This window comes from Neopelma chrysocephalum, unplaced genomic scaffold, assembly GCF_003984885.1.
Source record: "Neopelma chrysocephalum unplaced genomic scaffold, ASM398488v2 Primary Assembly neopelma1_22, whole genome shotgun sequence".
Taxonomy (NCBI): domain Eukaryota; kingdom Metazoa; phylum Chordata; class Aves; order Passeriformes; family Pipridae; genus Neopelma; species Neopelma chrysocephalum.
The window spans coordinates 26,380,558-26,402,132 of NW_020897689.1; the positions used below are offsets into that span (position 1 = coordinate 26,380,558).

Genomic DNA, 21,575 nt, shown 5'->3' on the forward strand with positions numbered 1-21,575 from the left:
TGTAATCAGGAATGCTTTTGCTTGCTTTGATGAAGAAGCAACAGGTACGTGGGTGAAACTCAGCTGCTTGGCAGGGGTTGGTTTGAGGTTTTTTATGTTGTTTATTTAGGTTTCTAAATAGTATGCTGATTTTTGCACCTTTATAAATGAAGTAATCCTAGATAGCATATTCTATCAAGTAATGAGAATTTGGCTTATTACTGAGTGAGAGTAAAAGCTTTCTGGCTGTTCTGTGTCGGTTCTGTGGGCTAGTAGTAATGTTCTTCTGTGAGGCTTTGAAGAAGAATATTTTAACTGGGCAGTGTGTATGTTCCTCAAAGTGCAAAACAAGATGTATTTGCTATAAGATGAGGAATTCAAATTGGTAATGTGTGATTTTCTATGGCATTGAAAAGGTAACAGTGTGAAGTCTGTCATACCTCTGCAGTAGGTCTGAGATGCATCTGAATTCTTCAGTGTTTAATATTTTAAGACAGGCTGTCCAGATTTCTTAAACTCCTTTGAACTCTCGTCACTCTGAGTGTACTTTATGGCTCTGATAACAAATGTCATGTGCAGTGCCCTCACCCGCAGATGTTTGTTTTCAGCTTGCAGGAAGGGCTGTAACTTTAGTGGTCTAAAGATAAAAACCGGGTGGGGTCTAGAAGGTAGAAATGACAAATGGGACTGACTTGCATAGCAAAATGAGGGGAAAAAGGAAAACACAGAGCTCAGTTTTACTACATTAAACTTTCAAGGTTGTGCCTGTAATCTTGAGGTTAAAGTTTATGCTTTTATTTATTTATTCATGGAGGCTAAGATTCCTGAGAAGCGTATAGTAACTGGGGATGAATCCATGGGCAATTGTGTGGAATTACAGAGTATCAGCGCTTTGATATATTGTGCACTTGTCTTAGGAGTATGTTGAAATTATGTAGCCTCTGTACTAGAGATGTCACTACACCTATAACTTTCCTCACAACTGTCCACCGCAATATTTTAAGTTAGCCTGTGGATATATGCTCTGAACCTTTCAAAGGATATTATTCTGTTTCAAACAGCTATTTTCAGTCTGTGTATTTTAGCACCTTTTGCCTTTTCAAAGAGCATCCCCTTCCTGCTGAGGTGTAGGTAAACAGGCTTTCTGTTGGTAAGGCCTTTTCAAATGTTAATCGACTTCCTCCCTCTCAAGGGAAATCTCTTTACCATCTCCTAGAGAAGGAAGTTCTGTTAGTAGGTTAATTATTTTCTCTCCACAGGTAGTCTGACTCACTGTGCTACAGCAGGTTTTTTTTGTGTGCACCAAAACAAGAGCCTATGAATAATGATATAAAGAAAATGGTTGTGCTACCAGTTCTTTTGAACAGGAACTTTCTATGTCTATGTAAACAATAAGTTACTAGTTCGGGCACCCATGTACTGATAAGATTGATTTTATTATCTTTCAACTCTGTGTGGTAAATGTTTTAGTCTAGTCCTATGATGATTTGAGGATAATGGTTCCACAGTCTGTTTTATGTCTTATGCCATCCTCAAATTTTAACCAGGAAACATGTGATATAGTTAATCTGTTTTATTGGTTTTTGTTATTCTGTTTTTATTGATTTGTTTCATAATAGTTAAAATGCACTCTTCAAAATAACGTGTGAGGTATTTGTAGAACCCATGTTATATTTACCCTTTATTCATTTTATTCTCAGATTGGCTTCTGATCAGTTTGTTCCTTTTAAAAATGTACAAAAGCCTTTTCAGCGATATCAACCTTTTTTCTTTTACTTTTTTTTTTTTTCATTTCATGGTGTCCAGATGTGTGTTTGTTATGGGCCAGATTTTCTAGCTCAACATCAGTGTAGGTCTTTTGAAAAAGAGTAATACAAATCAGATCCTACTGATGAGGATACTTGTTGCGTTTTACTTATGTTTCCTACAGTGCCAATCTAGTTGGGTATGTTGCTTCAGCATTACTATTGTGTGTAGTACTATGGAATTGGTATAAAATTTGTATCAGTCCGCATTTGGAATGGGTTTTGTCTGCTCTTTGATCCTGCATTGTCATCTGTTTTGTGCTGCCTGCAACAGGCTGAATCTGAAGTTTTGCTTCATTTATTTGTTACTCCCCATCTACACTGAAGCTGTGTGGGAGGGAGAGTGGGAGTCCCGTTTGCTTTACAATTTGTTGCTTCTAAAACTTTTAGTGTATTCCTAGTCTGGCAGCCCAGTTCAGTGTTTAAACTCCTAGCTATTCAGACAGGAGCAATTAAGTCCTTGAGGCAGCACCAAAGGCCTTGCATTCTTTGAATACTAATCCTTATGTCATCTCTCATCACCACTTGGTCTCTGTAGGATTGCTGAAACAGTCTAATCTGTTTGGCTGCTTTTTCCTCTTCTTTACACAAAGAACTCCAATATTTGACCTGATTAAGATGGGCCCAGCTAACCGAACATTCTCCCTGTTTTTGAAGTAGGAGATAGCTGCTAGCCTTCTTGATTTGGAGTCAGTATCCAAAGGCTGGTCTACACTGGAATATGATACTGTTTTCATTAGCATATGCTGAAACATGTTTTTGTTTCCCTTCCCTGCAGCGCCACGGTGCTAATTTGTCATGCTCATTGACTGCTTTTTGGTCCCCTGATTCCCTGTTTGGTTTTGTCTCTCTAATGAACTCTCGTTTGCTTAAGTTATTCATCTCTCTTTCCAAAGCAGAACTTTTTTATCACATTCTAATTGAATATACATCAGTTGATGTGGATGTCTACATATGATTTCCAGCTGTTCCACAGAGTTTACATGTCTTCTTTTTGGAACATATTTCTACCTCCTCTGTTCTGTTATTGATATTTCTCCAACTACAGTTCAATAACCAATTTCTTTCTCAAATGAAGCAACTATTGTGCTTATAAAGACATGGCTGGTCTTATTTCAGCATTTAGCAGTTATTGCATTCTACCATCTACCATTTGTTATGCACATTCCTTTTTTCACCTCTAAATTTTCCTGGAATTACTTGGCAACTGGTGGTTCTGCCCACCTCTTGAAATGGAATTAGCAGGAGATACCTAGAAACTGCTCATTTTTATATCTTCGTAAATTTCCTCAAAAATCGTATGCTAATATTTTAGCATAAAGTAAATAGTATCTCCTACCTTTTTTTTTTTTTAACTGGGTTCTCCACCTTTACCTCTCCACAGTAAACATACTTCCTCCCTCCTGAGCTAACTTGTTCAGTCCTGTCTGAAAGTCTTTTCTGTTATAAACTCCCTGGACGCTCGCCAGGATTTCACTGTATCCACGTAAACTGCCTCCAGCAACGCTGTTGTGCATCAGCAAAGAGCCAAATGGTGGTTATTTACTCTCAAGAGGAAACTAGTTTATAGAGGATGTGCAAATATATCTAATTAAGTCAAGAAAAATATAATTCGTTTAAGAGAACTGCTTGTGTAATGAAGACTAGCAGTGACAAGAACTTGTTTTTCCACTTTGAGCCGTTGAAGATCAGGAAATGGAAATAGGTGTTATTATATTACAGCAGGTCAGGCCCTGTTTTCAAAAATCTGTATGAAATGCATAAAACTTCCCTCCCTTTCCCCTTGCAGTCAAGGGATTACTTTAGAATGCAATTAAGAAAATATTTTGTGCTCTCGGTGCAAATGCTTATGCTGTGTTAGTTAATTGCATGTCTGTCCTGCTGCTTTTGGAGACCCAGCTAAGAAACCCGGTTTCCCTTTTGTGTCTCTCTGTATGTCTCATTCCAGGGTTCATCCAGGAAGACTACCTGCGGGAGCTGCTGACGACAATGGGAGACAGGTTCACGGATGAAGAGGTGGATGAGTTGTACAGAGAGGCACCCATCGACAAAAAGGGGAATTTCAACTACATCGAGTTCACACGCATCCTGAAACATGGAGCAAAAGACAAGGATGACTGAGCAAATCCATGCATACCTGCAGATAGCTGCTTTTTTTTTTCCCTATTAATTTTATTTCTCAGGATCTGTTTTTTTCTTTTTTTTTTTTTTCTTGTTGGGACCTTTTGCATACATTTTTAGCATTCCAGCTTTTTCCTCTATGGCTCAGGCACACCTGCACCTTTGTAATAAGACTGGAAATGGGCAGGGAGAGAGGATGGCTTACAGTGATAGAGGTTGAGGGACAAAGATCAGGGAGTGTGGAGGCCCAAGTAAAATGTCAGTGCTACTCATCCTAGCTGGATTAATTTTACATTTTTAATGGTAACTTTTCAAATAAACCATTGCTCTATTAAGTACATAGTTAATATTTTCATGCTAGAAGTGGACTGTTTATCTAATGATATGTGTAAATACTTTTGCAACTGTATGCAGTCATGTTGTTACCTATTTTTGCCTTAAAAATGATGCATAAGTCACTTAAGCATACTGATGTTTGTACTGAGTACTTTGCCTGCTACTGTGAGCACACACAATGAAGAAGAAATTCCCATCCTTCAAATTTTAGTGTATTGTAGATTAATCATTCTGTCCAAGACTTGCACATTAAACACTTTAAATCTTATTATGCAATTCAGTGTCTATTTTACCACCTCAGTGCCTCCATTTCTCGACACTGAGTACTATATTAATGCCACTTTTAAAAAACTTATAACGTAAATCCTAGTGTTTTCTTTAAAGCAAGATGTCATATGTGGGTAGAGTTGCTTGAGTGATGCTTCTTACCAGATCTGGGGGGCTGCCAATATTGCATTAATTACGTTTCATTGCAACCATTTAGTATTTTCCTTCTTTTATCTTCCTATCTTTTTTTTCAAAACACAGTGAGAACAGGGCTGGATGAAGAAGGAAGCTGTGCTGTCTTTATCTTTTTTGTTTTCTGTATCAAAATGTTATTCTTGGTTTCCAAATGAAACAATATACACTATATTTTTAAGAGTGCTGAGAGCGGTGCTTTGGGTGTGTGAGATGGAGGCATGCCTTTTTGTTCCATTTCTCATAATCGTATCCTCTAGTTCTTGTGGTGCGGATCACAAAGCAGATTTGCTACAGTATTCTGAAGCAACTTTGCCATAATCTGAATGCTAGTGGTTCTGAGTTTTTTTGGTTTTGAGAGAAATGGTGATCAGAGCTGCTTCTAACACTTCTAGGAACTACGCTGTTAATCCCTTCAGAATTTACATTATAAAATTGAGACATTTGGCTGAGAGGTTTTGCTGTTTCTTAGTAAGCTGCTATTGTGAACTTAACTTTTAATAAATGTCATTAGAGGACAGTGATTAAAGCTGTGAAGTTCCTGCTCTACCTCTGTCCCAGGGAGATTTGCAAAGGAATGGGAGCTGTGCACAAAAAAATGATCTAGTGCTGATGGCAGTAGGCCTGTAAGAAGAATATGGAAGTCGCTGAAAACTAGAGAGGAGGAAAAGGTTCAAAACGGATCTAGAAGATGACCTCCAAATGCTTCATAAATGTTTTCTCTCAGTTGCTGCTTTTTTACGGAAAAAGATATCTACGTTTAGAGAGGGCAGAAATTAAAAACTCGAACAAGAACTGTTGTAAACTATGAGTGAAACCAACTTTGATGCGGCTGAAGGAGGTGAAGTCGTCCCGCCACCGCCTGGGGCCAGCCCCCCACCGGCATGTCCGCAGGGCCTCCGGGCTTTTCCCGAGTGGAGCGGGAGGGAGCTTGAGGCCATACCCGGAGCCATCAGCAGGTGGCAGCACAGCTCCTGGCACTAACGCAGCCGGAGGGCGAGCGGCTCTCAACGCAAATTTTTGCTGATTTTTTGTTTGTTTGTTTGGGGTCTTTTAAGTCCCGAAGAGCTCGTTTGGTGTAGCGAACACAGGGGAGAATATGCTCCGTTCCCACAGAAGCCCCCTCGCTCCTGCCTCGACATGGGCTAATGCCGTCAGGATTTTTCACATTGCAGGTTTTGCACACAGTGAATTTTTGGCTCTTTAATCAATTTCGTTTGTTACAGAAAAGAGTAAAACGAGGCCTCTGCAAGCCGTTGTTACAGGCCTACATGTACAAACACACATGTGGCATATGTTTGGAAAAGATTGGGTTTCAAAAGGACTTATGCCCTTCCTTGTAACTCAAACCAGAGACGCTGCTCGTGCATTTCATTCCTCGGTATCCCAGTCAGCGCTCTTCTTGTTTTGTTAAGATTAGCTTTGAAAAAACTACCCTAAATTCAAATTTATATGTTTGCAAAACTTTGTTTACATATGAAAGCCTAAAACCTGTGATATAAGCTAAACTGCTGAGTGAGGCAGCTGGTATTTACCTACAGCAATAAATGCCAATTGTTAAACCTCAGTGCTTGCTTATGGGTGAGAGTTGTGTTGCTGTATAGCAACGCCTATATGACACTTGTCTTGTAATGATAAACTATAGTTCACTAATGCTATTGTTCTTAGCCTTGCCTTTGGGAGAATCTTTGTTTTGCTCTCAAGTTTAGTGGCATTCAATGCTCCATAAAAACATGTCAGAGAGAATGATAAAAATGGACTCATAGTGGGTAATTCATAGGCCTGGGATTTCTCTTGTGAAGAAATTTTAAACCTCTGCTCAGCTCTGATGCAGAGGGTGCCTTAGAGTCTGTGTCTGCCTGGAACCAGAAACACTGGTTTTGTAGACTAATTGCAGTTCTTAGTCCTGGCAAAATCAGTCTCAGTAAGAGCCACACAGAATTTTCAAGTGTTCTCACTGCAGTGGATCAGCAGAATTTGAAGGCATTTGTCGTGGGATGTCTTTCTCCTTTTATTTTTATTATTAATTCAGTTGTTTTGTAGCTAGGTCACTTCAGCGGAGGGTGAGAACAATGTGGCCTTGAATCCCCTAAGCTAGAAGGGAGAATTAAAAGTAGGTCTGCAACATTCAGGCTGAATGTTAAACCACTGAACAATTGAATAAGGGAGGGTGGAACCATCACAGGCAGCTGTGTTTCTTACTGTGCCTTTTTTGCTTTTTTTTTTTGCCTTTTTTTTTTTTTTCTGGCAAATGAAGGAGCTTAGGCAGTAATTCCAGCAGAAGGAATAAAAGAGATCAATTCTGCCTGAAGACTCTTTCCTGCTCTTCAAGGTGAAGCTCCCAAAAGCTATGACTCACATATGGGGTTGGGATGCTTGTTTCCTGTGGTTGCAGAGGCAACAGAGCTGAACCCTCCATGAGTTTTAGCTTATAAACCGTTTCCTCTCCAGGACTGCTTGTGAGAAGCAGTGCCTCACCAGGGAACTGTCTCACACATCCTGTATCTGGCTTAACACCCCCCACGCAAACTCCCGTCAGTGTAGGTAATAACTTGTAAAGGTTCTCACCGCCTTTACACTGATTGAATGTCGTGTGCTGTAAGCTGCTGTGGCTCAGCACCTGATTATCCTTCAGCAACTCAGCTGTCTCTGTACCAGGGCAGTCATTTTCTGAGCTGTGCTGTCCCTGCTTGTGAATTACACCCCTAACTCCGGTAGAAAGGGCAGTGGTGACTCCTTACTTCCTCTTCAGTATTTCTTGTTGATGAGATTCAGCAGATCCTTACTCAATATGCTTGTTTTAATAGTTACTAATTTTAGAGCCTAATTCCCCCGGATGGGGAGAGAGCAGCATCTGTCAGTCTGGCAGGCACGCCTCACTGTGAATAGTACCAATGATGTCAAGCATTCTTCCCTGCCATCTAGATACCAAGTAGCAGCTATTTAATACAGCAACATCCAAATGTCAAATAGAACGGTGCTTGGTCTAAAAACTGCGGGAGTCTGAAGAGAATTCCTGTCACCAGGGTGGTAGTGTCTAAATCCTAGGCACTTGGTCTGACCTTTGCAGACGGTTTCCTAGCGGCAGGCATGGCTCATACTGCGATTCAAATAACCTTAGCTAACTGCTGACTCATCTGTAGTTCCACTCGGTGCGTCCCACTGCTTAAGTATAAAAATTGTCTCAGTAGCATTCATTAGCTGTGAAAGGCAAACCTAACTAGAGTTCCTATGTAATCATCATGAGATCAGAAGTGTCATGCAAACTGAGTATTTAAAAACATAAAAAAGCGTTCACAAGACTTCAATAGGGATGCATACCAGTCACAGCAGGCTTCTTTCAGTGAGTAGGTAAGACTTGCAAATTCAAGATACTTGCAGCTGGAAACTTCCTTTTCAAATAACTGCAGGTCACTGTGACATTGGAAATGGTTGCAAAAAGCTACAGTGAGACCACAATCATGGCACGCTGCACCACCCCTCCTGCCCTCCCCTCCCCGCCCCACCAACACATACACAAGATTTCCTGGGAAATCTACTCAGCTTCATGCCCCACAGCCCTAGCAAGCTTCAAAGCTACGGGGCTGGAGTTAGTTAAAAGGAGAGTTGACAAGTTTCATGTTAGCAAGATAAGCTCCTGAAGTTCGTGATACATTTTTGGAAGAGAATTAAATGGAACAAAATTACTTGTAGCTAGTGCTTGCCTGTTTCGTTCTTTTACTGATTCAGGGGATAAGGTATTGTATCTTTATTAGAAACTGAGATATATGTTGTGCAAAACACAAGTTATAACACTATTATTGCTATCCTGTTAGCAAAGACAGGAACTTGGCCATGAATCTAAACCCTTCTACTTTGCCTGCTCTCCTTATCTGCTAATTAAAAAAATATTAATAAAAAGGTAGCAATGCAATTTTCAATTGTCAGAAGACAACATTTCTTTCAGACTTTGACTTTTTTTGTAATTAAATGAACGTGACCTTATAACAACTAACAATAAGTAGTTTCTCCACTCTGACAAGTCTAGGTAGGCAAACTGTTGTTTACTGGTGCTTTTTAGCACATTCACCTATTCCACAGCCTCTGCCCAGGTGAGACAGAGAACAGCAACACTGTTACAACTGTATTTGGGGATGCCCCACTAATTGCAGACCTAAGAGGAAGGAGGAGTCATCAAACTTGTACAAAAGGATGAGTAAAGAATACACTGCAAAAATGCAGAACTCTGATTGGAAGATGACTAGGGACTACCTGAACCCCCAAAGAGGAGGATAAACTGGTGCCATGAAGTGCAAATTATAACTATGCAATAAGCGGAAATCCCATCTGATAACAGCTAATGCTGAATTTGGAAGCAAGTTGCAATGTGGATGAGACAGCAATCAGAAGACAGTGATGAGGCTTGTAGGAAGTACTTGGCTTTACTCTGTTTCTGTTGCAAAGCATGCAGCTTGCTGCCCCTGAAATTTTCTGCCCCAAGCTCTGGACACAGATTTTGGGTGGCTGAGTAGCCATCTAAACTAATGAAGATTAAAATACCAGAAAGATAAGATAGGGGCTGAGGCACTCAAGTATTTCCTGATGCAGCTGAGCAGAGATATGACTCCCTAGTTGAGATACCAGTAGTCAGCCTTCTCCAGAGGCTGGACACCAATGCCTGGTCAACAATTTATGTAGCCCCATACTTTGGCAGCCGACAGCAGCTTTTTCAGGGTTCTGTTTCCTATCTGATGTTTGAATCTGTCTCCTCTCTTCCCATCCTTAATGCAAGCACTTGAATGCCTTCCACGTGTCAGGGGCCTGCATCTACCCTTTCTGTTACAAGCCTTACATACACATGATGAAGGGTTAAGACCTTCAAGAAAGAAAGGCATTCCCTTCCCTATTTTGTGTACCACACCTTGGGCCTCACTTTGAGATAAGATCCAAAGCAACTAATAAGTTGTAAGGCAGGCTTTGCAAATTTTGATGAGCAAAAATTCATGCACCGCCAGGATTAAAGAGTATTTCAGTGGCAGCTTTGAAAATGCTGTACCTCAGACATTTCAGGTTCTTGGGTGAAAGTGCAGATCGGATTCTTGTGCACACCTCTGGATGCAGAACACGTGACAAAACTGTCATCTGAGGGCAGTGGGTGAGTGTGCTAGGAGAACAGGAGATTCTTCTGGCTGATGCTCTTAATAGTGATGCCTGGAAGATCTTATCCTATGCCAGATTTTCAGGGCTGGTAATTATGCCTCTTCCACTGCTGATTTTAAGAATTGCTAAGAAAGAGTAAGGATCAAACAAAGGGGTTCTGGCTGCTTATTTTTGCATGGCTTTCCCCACTTGAAGGGTACTTTACACCTGGGTGATTGACTGGATTATTCTTGCCCAGGACAGATTTAGTGCTCACACACACCCTTTGCAGGAATGTTTTTGTTACCTACTGGTGTTTTTTTAAGTGACTATAAAGGCAAGGAAAGCATTTGGGAGATGCTGTTACTATGAATGGGTTAGGGTGTGTTTATTTTAGTTATTTCTTCTCCTTCCAATCCCTTCATGCCTTCTTTAAGCCTATTCACAGACTGTGCTTCTACAGGCAAATTGTACTGAATTCACTGAGGCTCACCTAAAAAGGCCATTTCAGCAACATTATGCAAGCTTCCAATATTTACTTTACATACCAATACATAATTCTGGCTCATTCCTTGACTCCCTTTTTCTTAGCTTTGGGGTGTGGGATGAGTTCTTTTTTTTTTTAAGGTACAGTTTGCTTGAGTTTCAGCCTCTAATCACTATTACATTAATGACTTACCTATACAGTTTGCCCCATTTTCTCTCTGTGGCATCTGAAATTTTCATTTGGTGTATTTCCTTGCATTTCTCTGCTATATGCTGCTGATGTCAGTCATCTGTGACATCTGGGCATGTTCTTACATGGTGCACAAAGGTTCATTCCAAGCTTTTGTTCCCAAAAGCCAAGGAAAAAAGCACTGTATAAAATCTGTTTAGAACAGAAGTTGGTTGGGGACAAGAAGTTTTATCCCTGAAAATAAAAGCAATGTGGCATGAAGGTATTTGTAATATGGGTTTCTTTTAATGAATCTTAGCCACTTAGTTAACTGAAGACATTAAATTGGTCTTTCCCTAAAGTAAGTAATTAACTTTCAACACGGAAAATTAAATTGCTTAAGATTATTACACAGCTATCTGAACAATACTTCTAGTGTCTTGTTGCTTTTATTGCTTTTTTTGCCCCTGGCATTTTGTATGTAATCATCCAGACACCATGAGACATATTGATTAAATAATTTGGGCCCCTTTGCACAGTACAATCTTGTTTTATATAATCTTATGCAATATGTTATTACTGTAGCTAAGTACTGAGTAAGAACAGAGTTAAGAGAGAAACTTTGGGCAATGTCAGTCTATTCTATCATCCACAGCCAGAAGTAGTTTGGACTCCTAAAGTAAGCTATATCTTATATACATAGGAAAAAGACTGACTCCTGAGTTGACTTTAGTAGATGTTTTGATATTAGCCTAAGCATATTTCCTCTTACTACAAAACCTGTCTGAAGAGCAACTTCTGTGCCAATGCTCCCAGGGCTCTAGAGAGGTGAACAGGTCTCTCTCCATGTTTGTACAATGTCGAGCAAAATGGGGGTTGGGGGGTGTGTGTGAAAATATAATTTCATAAGGCACTTCCATAATAAAAATAATGAGCATTTTTTCAGTAGATGTAACAAAAGCTATGTTTAAACAGCTTCCACTGGGCCGTCTCTAATTCATAGGAACAACAGTTTCACCTCTGGCTTTGGCTAGTCTGGTTTAGCAGCTTTCTGCTAGCAATGTTGTAGATAACAAGTGGCAACCAAAATATCTCAAGGCTGCTTTATCCTATCTTATCCCCCAGCCTAATGACAAAAGAAGACAATTGGACCTTGTTTGCTAACTACATGTTGTGCTTTATCTTTCATTTTGGCTTATGTTGTCATCATGTTGCTAATCATCATTTTGTGACACTCTCTGCACAGCTCCCCCACTGCAACATGGGCATGGTATCACAAAAGAGCAAACACAAGCGTTGGCACCTGTTGACAACTGTTGTTTAGAGGGAAGTTTTTCCTTTTGCCAGCCAGTGAAATATCAGAACTCCAGGCCACTAAATAAATGCTATTATCTTCATCTGGGCACCATATGGTTTGCGTGCTCTGACTGTAGATGAGCCACAGCCCTCCAAGCAGTCAGCTGAGAGACCTAGCTTTCAGCCTCAGTAGCTATCTGCTTTAGCAGCAGTAAGGATTCCACAGTGGTGTGCTGTTAAGAGAATCAGGAAAAGCCTCTCATAAAGTACCAGAAGGATTCAGTTCCCTCGTAGAAGTGCTGAAGTTTCTGCTGACCCTTCCAGGCATGGATGAATAAGTAACCTAGCTGTTTAACATCACTTGCTCTGCACAGCCTACAGATCTGCACCCTGGGGTATCTGCAGCTCTGATGCTGTCTCTGAGAACTGATCTTGTACTCAAGCGACCAAAACTGTGGCTTAAATGACCTCATCTCATCTCAATCTCATCTCATCTTATCTCATGCAGCTTTTATCATATCTTGCAAAAGAAGTCCACTCTACATTGGAGTCTTGCTTTGGCACCATGCTTGAATGGACAGAACCAACACGTGCATAGCTGGAGGTGACTGGGTTAAATGTGTCAACAGGCTGAGTCCTTTCATGAAGAGAAAGAGGAAATGAGGTCTGAATTCCTAGAGTAGCACAAATTAGTGAGCTACTAAGAGCTCCCAGAGAAGTTCCCAGAGAGCCTCACACTTAACCCAGGTAATTATAGCTGCAGGTGGCTATACGCATGAATCATGTAGGTGAAAGTAGTGCTGAAGACACAGCAAGACTGGTTTTATAAGCCTAGGAACTCAGCTCAACTATTAGTCCACTATTTTATTTACCTTACTGGCAAGACACCCTCAATCCTTGCACTAAAAGCTAGCCAGAGTACAGTATGCTATTGCCATTTAAAACACCCAGGACTGGGACTAGATGTATTGGCCCAACCCTAGCCTACATCCATGCAATTAATCCAGTACACATACATGTCTGACAGGGAAATTTTGGCTCTGTGCCTGCAACTCACTTTTTAACAAGTGAAGATCTGTTTCAATCCTAAAGGGTTACAAAGGCACTTCTGGTTTTGAGAACATGACATAACTATGGTAACAAATGACTTCATCATCTACCAATAATGTCTACCAAGCATGTCACACAGGTTTAGCAAAGGAACTTAAAACTTTAAGATTTCATAGTGAACTTAGGCTTCAAACTCTTTAGAGAGTGAACTGCACTTTTCTTGTCCTACCTGCTTAGATGCCTGATTGTCTGATCTTTTAATTTACTTTTTTTTAATAGACGACTCATAACATATCTAATGTTCTAGGCTGAGCTGAACAGCTTCATTGTTATTTCCAACCTAAAGCCACATTTAGTTTACCATATGATGATGTCTATGGGCCTAAATTGTGTCCTGCTCCTTCACAGCCTGAGTCCAGTAATATGCTGAACATGTTTAGCATGGGTGGACACCATGGAGTTAAGCACAAACTCAGGGCCATCTCACACAAAATCATGACTGATGAGACTCAGGACTTTTGTACCTCAGCTTAGTATCTAGAGCTTACATATGGCAAGTAGAGACCTGGGTGCAATTTCCTTTTGAACCTGAGAAGGCTCAAGCATCTTAAAGCAGAAGCTGTCCTACAATGAGACCTTTTTCTACTCTTCCAGTTGAAGCTGGACTTTTAAAGGATTGTCGGATTCACAGGAGGACAATGGAAGACACAAAGAGCCAGCATATGTGCCCAGCTCTGTAACTCAGAAGTTTCTGAAGCACTTGGGCTCCTTCAGTGTGAGGCCCAAATCAGTTCATCTGTTTTATTCAAAGCAAAAAATTCCTTATAAGAAGCCAGGCCTGCATTCTCTCCTGAAAAGTATCCTTATTGAACTGTAAAAGTGGGTTCAGAATTATATTCTTTTTTCCACTTTCTTTTCCACTTTGTACATACCCTTATTATTGGCATTTCTTTTTGTCCAATTAAGAGACTTCCCTTCCTAGTTTGATGGTTGATACCAGTCTCATTTTTGAATATAAAAATTTTTCTTTTTATGACTATAGTACTGGTGAACTGCAGACGCAAACTGGGTGTTGGGACTTCATTTGCTGCATTAGTCATTATGGCAATTCCTAACATAGGATCTGAGTTATTCAGCATTATTGAATTTTAAATATGTCCTACTTCAAGGAATACATTATTCTAATTTGTGAACGTCTGGTGTACAAATAGAGGTTAGGATGAGATGCCATCCAAAGGGACCTTGACAGGCTTGAGAGGTGGGTCTGGAAGAATCTCAAGAAGTTCAACAAGGCCAAGTGCAAGGTCCTGCACCTAGGTCAATCCCAGGACAAATACAGGCTGGGGACTGAATGAATTGAGAGCAGCCCTAAGGAGACAGACATGGAGTTTTTGTTGACAAGAAGCTCAACATGATCAGGCAATGTGCACTTGCAGCCCAGAAAGCCAACCATAATCTGGGCTGCATCAAAAGCAGCACGGCCAGCAGGTCGAGGGAGGTGATTCTCCACCTTTACCCTGATCTCGTGTGACACCACCTGGAGTGTTGCATCCAGCTCTGGGGTCCTCAGCACAGGAAAGACATGGACATGTTGGAGCAGGTTCAGAGGAGGATCATGAAGACGATCAGAGGCCAGGAACACCTCCTGTGAAGACAGGCTGAGAGAGCTGGGGTTGTTCAGCTTGGAGAAGAGAATGCTCTGGGGATACCTCACTGCAGTTTTCCAGTACCTAAAGGGGGCCTACAGGAAAGCCAGAGAGGGACTTTTTATAGGACAAGGGGGAATAGCTTTAAATTGAGAGTAGTTTAGATGAGATATTAGGATGAAATTCTTTACTGTGAGGTGGTGATACATTGGAAGAGGTTGCGAGAGAAGTCTCATCCCTGAAAGTATTCAGGCCAGCAACCTGGTCCAGTGGAAGGTGTCCCTGCCCCATGGCACTCGTGTATCTCTCAGAAGAGCCACAGTCCAAGCATACCAACACACAGGACGTCATGTCTTTAAGTAACGCAGCTTTTCCATGCATGGGTTTTCCCTGCCCTCAGCTTCCCAGCCAGAGTGTCTCTCTGGTACAACATTAATTTGAGAGAGGGACACTTTCAATGCACTCCCACTGTATCAATATATCATAACGGAGAATGATAGGACAATGGCCAAGCCCTGTAGGGAAGGGAGTGTACAGGTGCCTGAGTGAGTGAAGTCATACATTCACCCTGTTCTATTTTTTCCAGGTGTGGTTCTTAGGATTTTTAACATTGCAGTAGCTTCTCTGTCAATGTTTTTACAGTGTACTGTGGGAGAATTCATCTGTCCTACCCCAGGTCCTGGCAGAAGTAGCATGGGTATAGCGAGTCATGAAAGTGAACTGGCTCTGGCTCCACATTTGTGGTTCCACTGGTGGCAAGGCATTGACCCAGTGGTATTGAGCCTATTCCACATTCCAGATAGGTCCAACCTCAGCTGCCTGACCCAGGCAGCCCTTTGCATATCTGCTGCATCCCAAAACATCCTGCTCCTAGTTTGGTGCTATGCAAGTCAGCACGTTCCCCTTCCCCTGGCACACTTCTACACAACCCTGCCTCTTCTCAGCTTTCTAAGACAATTTTGGTGATATCAGCCCATGCCATGCTCCTCTCCTTTCTAGTTCCAGTTCCTATCTAAACTCTTGTGAATCCACAGACCGGCACAAGACAATCTGTTCACAGCTTCTGATCTAGTCCAAGCATTCAGAATAGACCCAGTTGAAATACTTGTTGGTGCAAGCTGACATAGAATCATAGAATTGTTAAGGTTGAAAGAGACCTCTGAGGCTCCAACCATTAACCCAGCACTGCCATATTCATCAATAAACCATGTCCCAAAGTGCCAAACTCACACATTTTTTGAACACTTCCAGGGAAGGTGATTCTACCAGCCCATTCCAATGCCTGACCACCTTTTCAGTGAAGAATCTTTTCCTAGTATCCAACTTAACCTCCCCTGGCGGGTATGTCCTCTTGTCCTATCTTGTTACCTGGGAGAAAAGGCCAACCCCACCTCGCTACAGCCTACTTTCGGATAGTTGTAGAGAGTGATAAGGTCTCCCCTGGAGCCTCCTTTTCATGATTGCAGAGGAGAAAGAATTAGGACCAAACATCACAGTCTGATATGACATTTTTGGGCTTCCATGGAAAAGAAGTTAGAGTACTAAAAGGGAATCACTATGGACTAAGGGAAGCAGGAAAGATGTCAGTATAACTAGTACATAAGCAATAATTAGTACACAAGGCAGTACCAAGTTCAAAAACACAAAAAACTATCAAGACAAAGGAAAGCACTAGTAATAGTGTGTCATGGTTTAGGAATGGTACTCCTGCTAAAACCATGGGCTGCTTCCCCTCCACCTCGTCACCTGGAGGCACAAAAGAACAATTTGACATAAGAACAATTTACTGGAAACAGCAATGAGATAAGAAAACAAGCAGTAACAGCAACAATATTAATAACAAAAGGTATAAGAAAAGAAATTATTCATATGGGGAAAAAAAATCCCCCATAACAGACAATACTGGATGGCTCCTTCTGCCATGTTTTCTCAACAGAAGGAACCCCTTCTCCCAGAAGAGAGTCTCTATCCCCTGTGGTAGGGGCAATGACATGAGGTGGTATAGAACAAACCTCCATGTCCTAGCTCTACCCCTTCCCAGCTACTGCAAAAAATTAATCCTGTTTTGTTCAGAACAGCACACAGTGTAATTAATTACCTACTGTGAAATACTAATAAAGGTTAAGATTAGTTTCAACTGTATTTCGTGAAAACCCTAAAAAGATGAAAAAAAGATGCTTTCATGATTTGCTTGCTAAAAAGGGAGCTTTTGAGATTCAACAGGAAGCTGTTGGACTGTCAACATGAAAGGAATGGTAGATCAGAAGAAAGTGCAGAGGGGTTCCAACTACAGAGCAAGCTCATGAATTCTGTGCAATGGCAATAATAGTGATGATGGAGAGCCCAGACCAAATGCTACAGAGGGTTTTTTTAACTGATGCAAAGGCATAGGTGTCTACTGGTACGAGTCAGAAGGCGGCAAACTAGTAATAGTAGTAAAAGTTGGTGGGGGGTTTTTGAAGGAAGGAGAGATTTTAATAAAAAGATCAAAATTCTTTGCATGTGACTCAGGAAAAAGGCCAAATGGGAAAGACAAGCTGAGTAGAGAGATAAAAGTTACTGGTATTGAAAAGGGAATTGGGATTATTAGTGTCTTCTGATAGCAGTGAATGACAGAGATTAGTGTGCTGCTGAGAGCAGTGGAGAGTAGTGTGGCATTAGTATATCTGACAGATGAGGAAAGCTATTATCTTTATATTTTCTACTTGAGAATCTGAAGTTACTTTATGCTGTGATACCTTGAGGCGTGGAGAAAGTTTCTGGTCTTGAAAGGAGATACCAACAGGCCAAGTATAATTGTTCACGTCTATAATGGCTACAGAGAAAGGTTAGCAAGGGATTGAACAAGATGGTGAAACCTGGCTGAAATAGGAACAGTATGTTCAGAAAGGCACTGGCTGACCATTTTCTGAGTGGTGAGATGATGGAAAAACATACAAAACAAAGGAGCATCAGGTAGGTGAGCCCAAGAGCGGTTTTGGGAGACAAGGAAGACGATCATTTCCAGCAAGGGCAAGAACAGAACTGACTCTATTGGAGCGCAATCAGACTGAGACACAAGAAACCACAAAGGAAAATTCAGATCAAACCACATGTCAGTTCCACTGATTTGCTTCACTAAGAAGTTTACTTAATATTTCAAGTGAAAATCAAGACTTTGCATTTATTCCAGTCCTCTGTGGTCAGCTTTAGCAACGTATCCCCAGAACTCTGACAGCCATTTTAAAGAAACAACAGGTAACTTCCTGGAAACCAGAAGTTCTGCTATTCATATGGCTGGGACAATCCATTCAGATGCATATACAACTAACATGCACAGAAAATAAACTAACACCATCAAGTTAAAATTTTACTGTCTTCTGTGCCCCCTGATTTTTCTACCTAAAAAACAGGTGTATAGATCAAGACTCCTCTTTTCCTTCTAATGAGCACTGTCCTTGTGTGCTGCCCTCAATACAGAGGATGGAGACTAGGAGAACTAAAGGCAGAGATGTGTGGGGAAGGAGGGCATTATCAACAGAAGGGTGCTAGCAAAAGAAGAGAGAGAGGGATGGATGGAAACGCTCATGGAGCTCATGGTTTGGCTCTCCAAGAGGCAACAGCCATGATCAGCAGCGCTGCACAGGGCACAGGCCCAGGGGAGGGACCAGGCATGCACAGCACATGGGTTGTGGCCAGGGTAGGTGGATTTGGAACCAGCCACAAACTCCTGCAACTGGTGAGAGAAGGTGACAGACTTATGTGGAAGGGATGACACTGCCCTGTTTCTAATTTTTTCTCACTTTGCCTCTTGAATTTTTGAAGCAGTGTGTCATCCTTACTCATGCAGATTCATTCTTATTGTGGAAGTGACTCTACAGATTTCAATTCAGATGTTAACTGCATGGACACAAATGTGTCATACAGAGCAGTTAAAGGCAAAATTGTGACCCAAAAGAGGCGGGATAAATATTTTGCACACCAAATAGTTTCCTTTGTATAGGTTTTATTGAGAAAGGCTGTGTGGCAACATCATGACATGACCAAGACCAGGACTTTGGGCTGGTTAGCACTTTGTTGTCATCCTGCTTGGGTTTTCAGAAGCAGAGAGACCTAACATAGCGGGGCTTCAACAGAATTCCTCCTCCTTCCTTAGTGGCTGAGCCCCCCATGAGCTCTGCTGGCTCCTCGCTCCCTTTCACATTCCAAATAAGAATAGGATTCATCCTGAGAGAAAATTAGTTATGTAGGCTGCTATTGCTGCCCTTCAGAGAAGGAAACAACCTAGAAAGCCTCATAGAAGCTGAGATTAAAACTGAGGAGTTTCTGGCTCAGAGCCCTCTGGGGGTTATAGCACTCTTTCTGATTAGAAAGAAAAACATTTAATTTACATTGAAATAGTTTTGGCAAGAACAGGGAAAAAACATGCTATATGATGGATGTGGTTTTGATTATGCTCTGAAAGTTTGGCTGACTGGAGCAGTAGCAGCAAAATAGTTTGCTGTTTAAGCTATCCCGCCCCAACTTAAAATAAGGCTTTTCTGCTTAGCCAAATATTAAAATGACATTTCACTACAAGTTTGGTCATCTCCCAAAGCTGCTCTCTCTTTACTGAGAAAACTTTTGACCTGCACATTAAAAATATGATGGGTAAAACTAATCTTGATCAATCACTCATGGATCATGTCCTCCTGTTTATTCAGATGTTAATCTAGTATCTTTTCCTTTTCTCATTACAACCATAACTTTAACAGCAGACTTGCATTTAATGCTACATGAGCTCTTTAATGGTGACTGATAAATATAAAAAGAGAAAGAAAAATTATTTTTCCATGTAATTATTGCACAGCACTACTGCTGCAACAAGCACTCTGTGTTAGAATGTGTGCTGCAAAAGCCATATAGCTGAAATTACTTGCAGATCTCCATTTTAAACTCCACCTTCACATATTTGAGATGTCCCATTTGTGGTCTGAGTCCAAAGGAGAAATATTTCTCTTCCTTTTGTTTAAAAGTTATTTCTATCTCAGACCTGAAAGTATTTTGCTGCTGTCAGTGTTCCTGCTGTTCTTTAATCTATGGATGTTGTGGATGACAGCCTGGACAGAACTGTAGTATACGATGTATTCTTGTGATGATCTCTGAACTTTAGAAAAAGGACTGGCAAAATGGGGGGCCTGGACTGTTCCTATCTGGTCAGGATATGAGCAAAGAGTTTTCCCTTTTTATTTGCATCCTCATCCTGAGGGTTGGGTTTCTTAGTCATTCTCTTACACAGGCACCATGAAAAACATGCTATTTACCAAATCACTATGACTCATTAAGTCCCTTCAGTTCAAGGTCTCATCTATTATATATCTGACAAATCTCACTGGAGTCCTATTTCATGGCATAGGTAAAAGCTCCTCTTTCATTACAAGTCACAACCATGGCAATAATCCAGTTGCAAGATTTGGCAAACTGAATCTCCTGATAAAATTGACACGACCTTATGAGTACATATTTGCATCTCCAAATCAGAGACAATAATGTACAAGGTAAATATTAATGTTGCTGAATGCACTGGACAGCAAAGGCCAAGGTACTGAACACAGGATTTACTTCTCTTTCCACAGACATCTAGTTTAAAAACATAGAGAACCAAGGTAATCTTTAATGCATCCAGCACTCCTGGGCAAAACTTCTTTAATATATTACATTACCATTCTACTAAACTAGCATTCTGAACCCAGGCAAACATTTCTTCCACAACCTTTATTTAAAGGTTTTCCATCAAAATCCTGTTGGTGGTGGGCAGATAATTATCTTTCTAGGGAGATTATGGTTTTTTAATAAAACCAAAGTTTTTTCACACAGAATTGAAAATTAAAACAGCCACATCATATTTGTTACTCAGGAAACACACCTGATTAAACAGGAATCTGTATATTGTGATTGCCACTTGAAGCAGAGAACCATGGAATGGCTTGGGTGTGAAGGGACCTTTGAAGGTAGAATCAGAAATGCTAAGATTGTAAAATACCTTCATGGTCATCAACTCCAACCATCAACCTAGTACCACCACCACGTTCACCATTAAACCATGCCCTCAAGTGCCACATCCACATATTTTTTTCAGGGATGGTGACTATCACCTCCCTGGGCAGCCTGTTCCAATGCTTTACAATCCTTTCCACGAAAATAATTTTTTTCTAATATCAAATATAAACCTTCCCAGGTCATCTAGTCCAAGCCCCTCTAGCGAGCAGGGACATCTTCAACTTTCTTATCTGAGGATGCCCTGCACCCAGTATACCAGGACACACTAAAACAGAAGTACTCTTCTGTGTGGAGCCTGAGCTCTCTTTTGGTGTTGCCTCATGGACCTGCTAGCATAGTCCTCACATTGCCTAAACTACCCTCCCTTCCATAGTCAGATAAGGCAAAGTGGTCACAAGCTTCACCTTGCACCCTGAAGGCTGATGCCTTGAGTACTGGGGAAGACCTGAGTCTGGGAAACTGAGAACAGAGAACTCAAGGGAACTGAGGCCTTGAATCTGTTGCAATGCCACAGGACTGGACTTATGTCACAAACTGCTGATGAAGTTGCTTTCATTGGTGGAGCTGGGTATGTTGGGAAGACGGGACACACGTCTCAAATGAGGTGCTGCTGAATTTGTTGTTTTGGCTGCCCCAGTAGAACCTCTTACATCATCACTGCATGCAAAGCATCCCACCAGGGAAGGTAAGACCTTTCATACTCACCAGGCCAAACACCCAGTGCAGAGCAGAGCCATATGCCTATAACACCTGTCATGCTCACATGGAATCAACAGTTCAGGCCCCTGTTATTCTCTCCCCGCTCTGGCAGGAGAAGAAAATTCTCCCTGTTGAGATGCCACTGTGCTTTGCCCTTCTCACAGGGGAGAAACCATTTACAAGACCATTACTTCTGGTGGAGGAGATCCCAGTGGGCCAAACGTAGGGGAAGCCCTGACTAGGTAGGTTTCTGCCAGACCTGCTCCCTCTACCATGCAGTACAGACCCTCCTTCAGCCAGGCTGCATGTGAGGTGTTCCCAGGAGGCTGTCCTGGATCTAGCAGAGCCACAGACCTCTCCCCAGAGGTCTGCAGAGCAGGGGTGGAACACTGC

General features: G+C 41.4%; 1 long non-coding RNA gene and 1 pseudogene across 1 annotated transcript in view; one reads left to right on the forward strand and one right to left on the reverse strand.

Moving 5' to 3' along the window:
* The window catches only part of LOC113964099, a 6,439-nt pseudogene extending 1,930 nt beyond the window's left edge, over window positions 1–4,509 (forward strand).
* A 4,940-nt stretch (window positions 4,510–9,449) lies between these two features.
* The window catches only part of LOC113964106, a 34,403-nt gene continuing 22,277 nt past the window's right edge, over window positions 9,450–21,575 (reverse strand). Inside the window, exon 4 of the long non-coding RNA XR_003533055.1 lies at window positions 9,450–9,460. This is a non-coding gene — a long non-coding RNA (uncharacterized LOC113964106). The remainder of the gene's footprint in view (window positions 9,461–21,575) is intronic.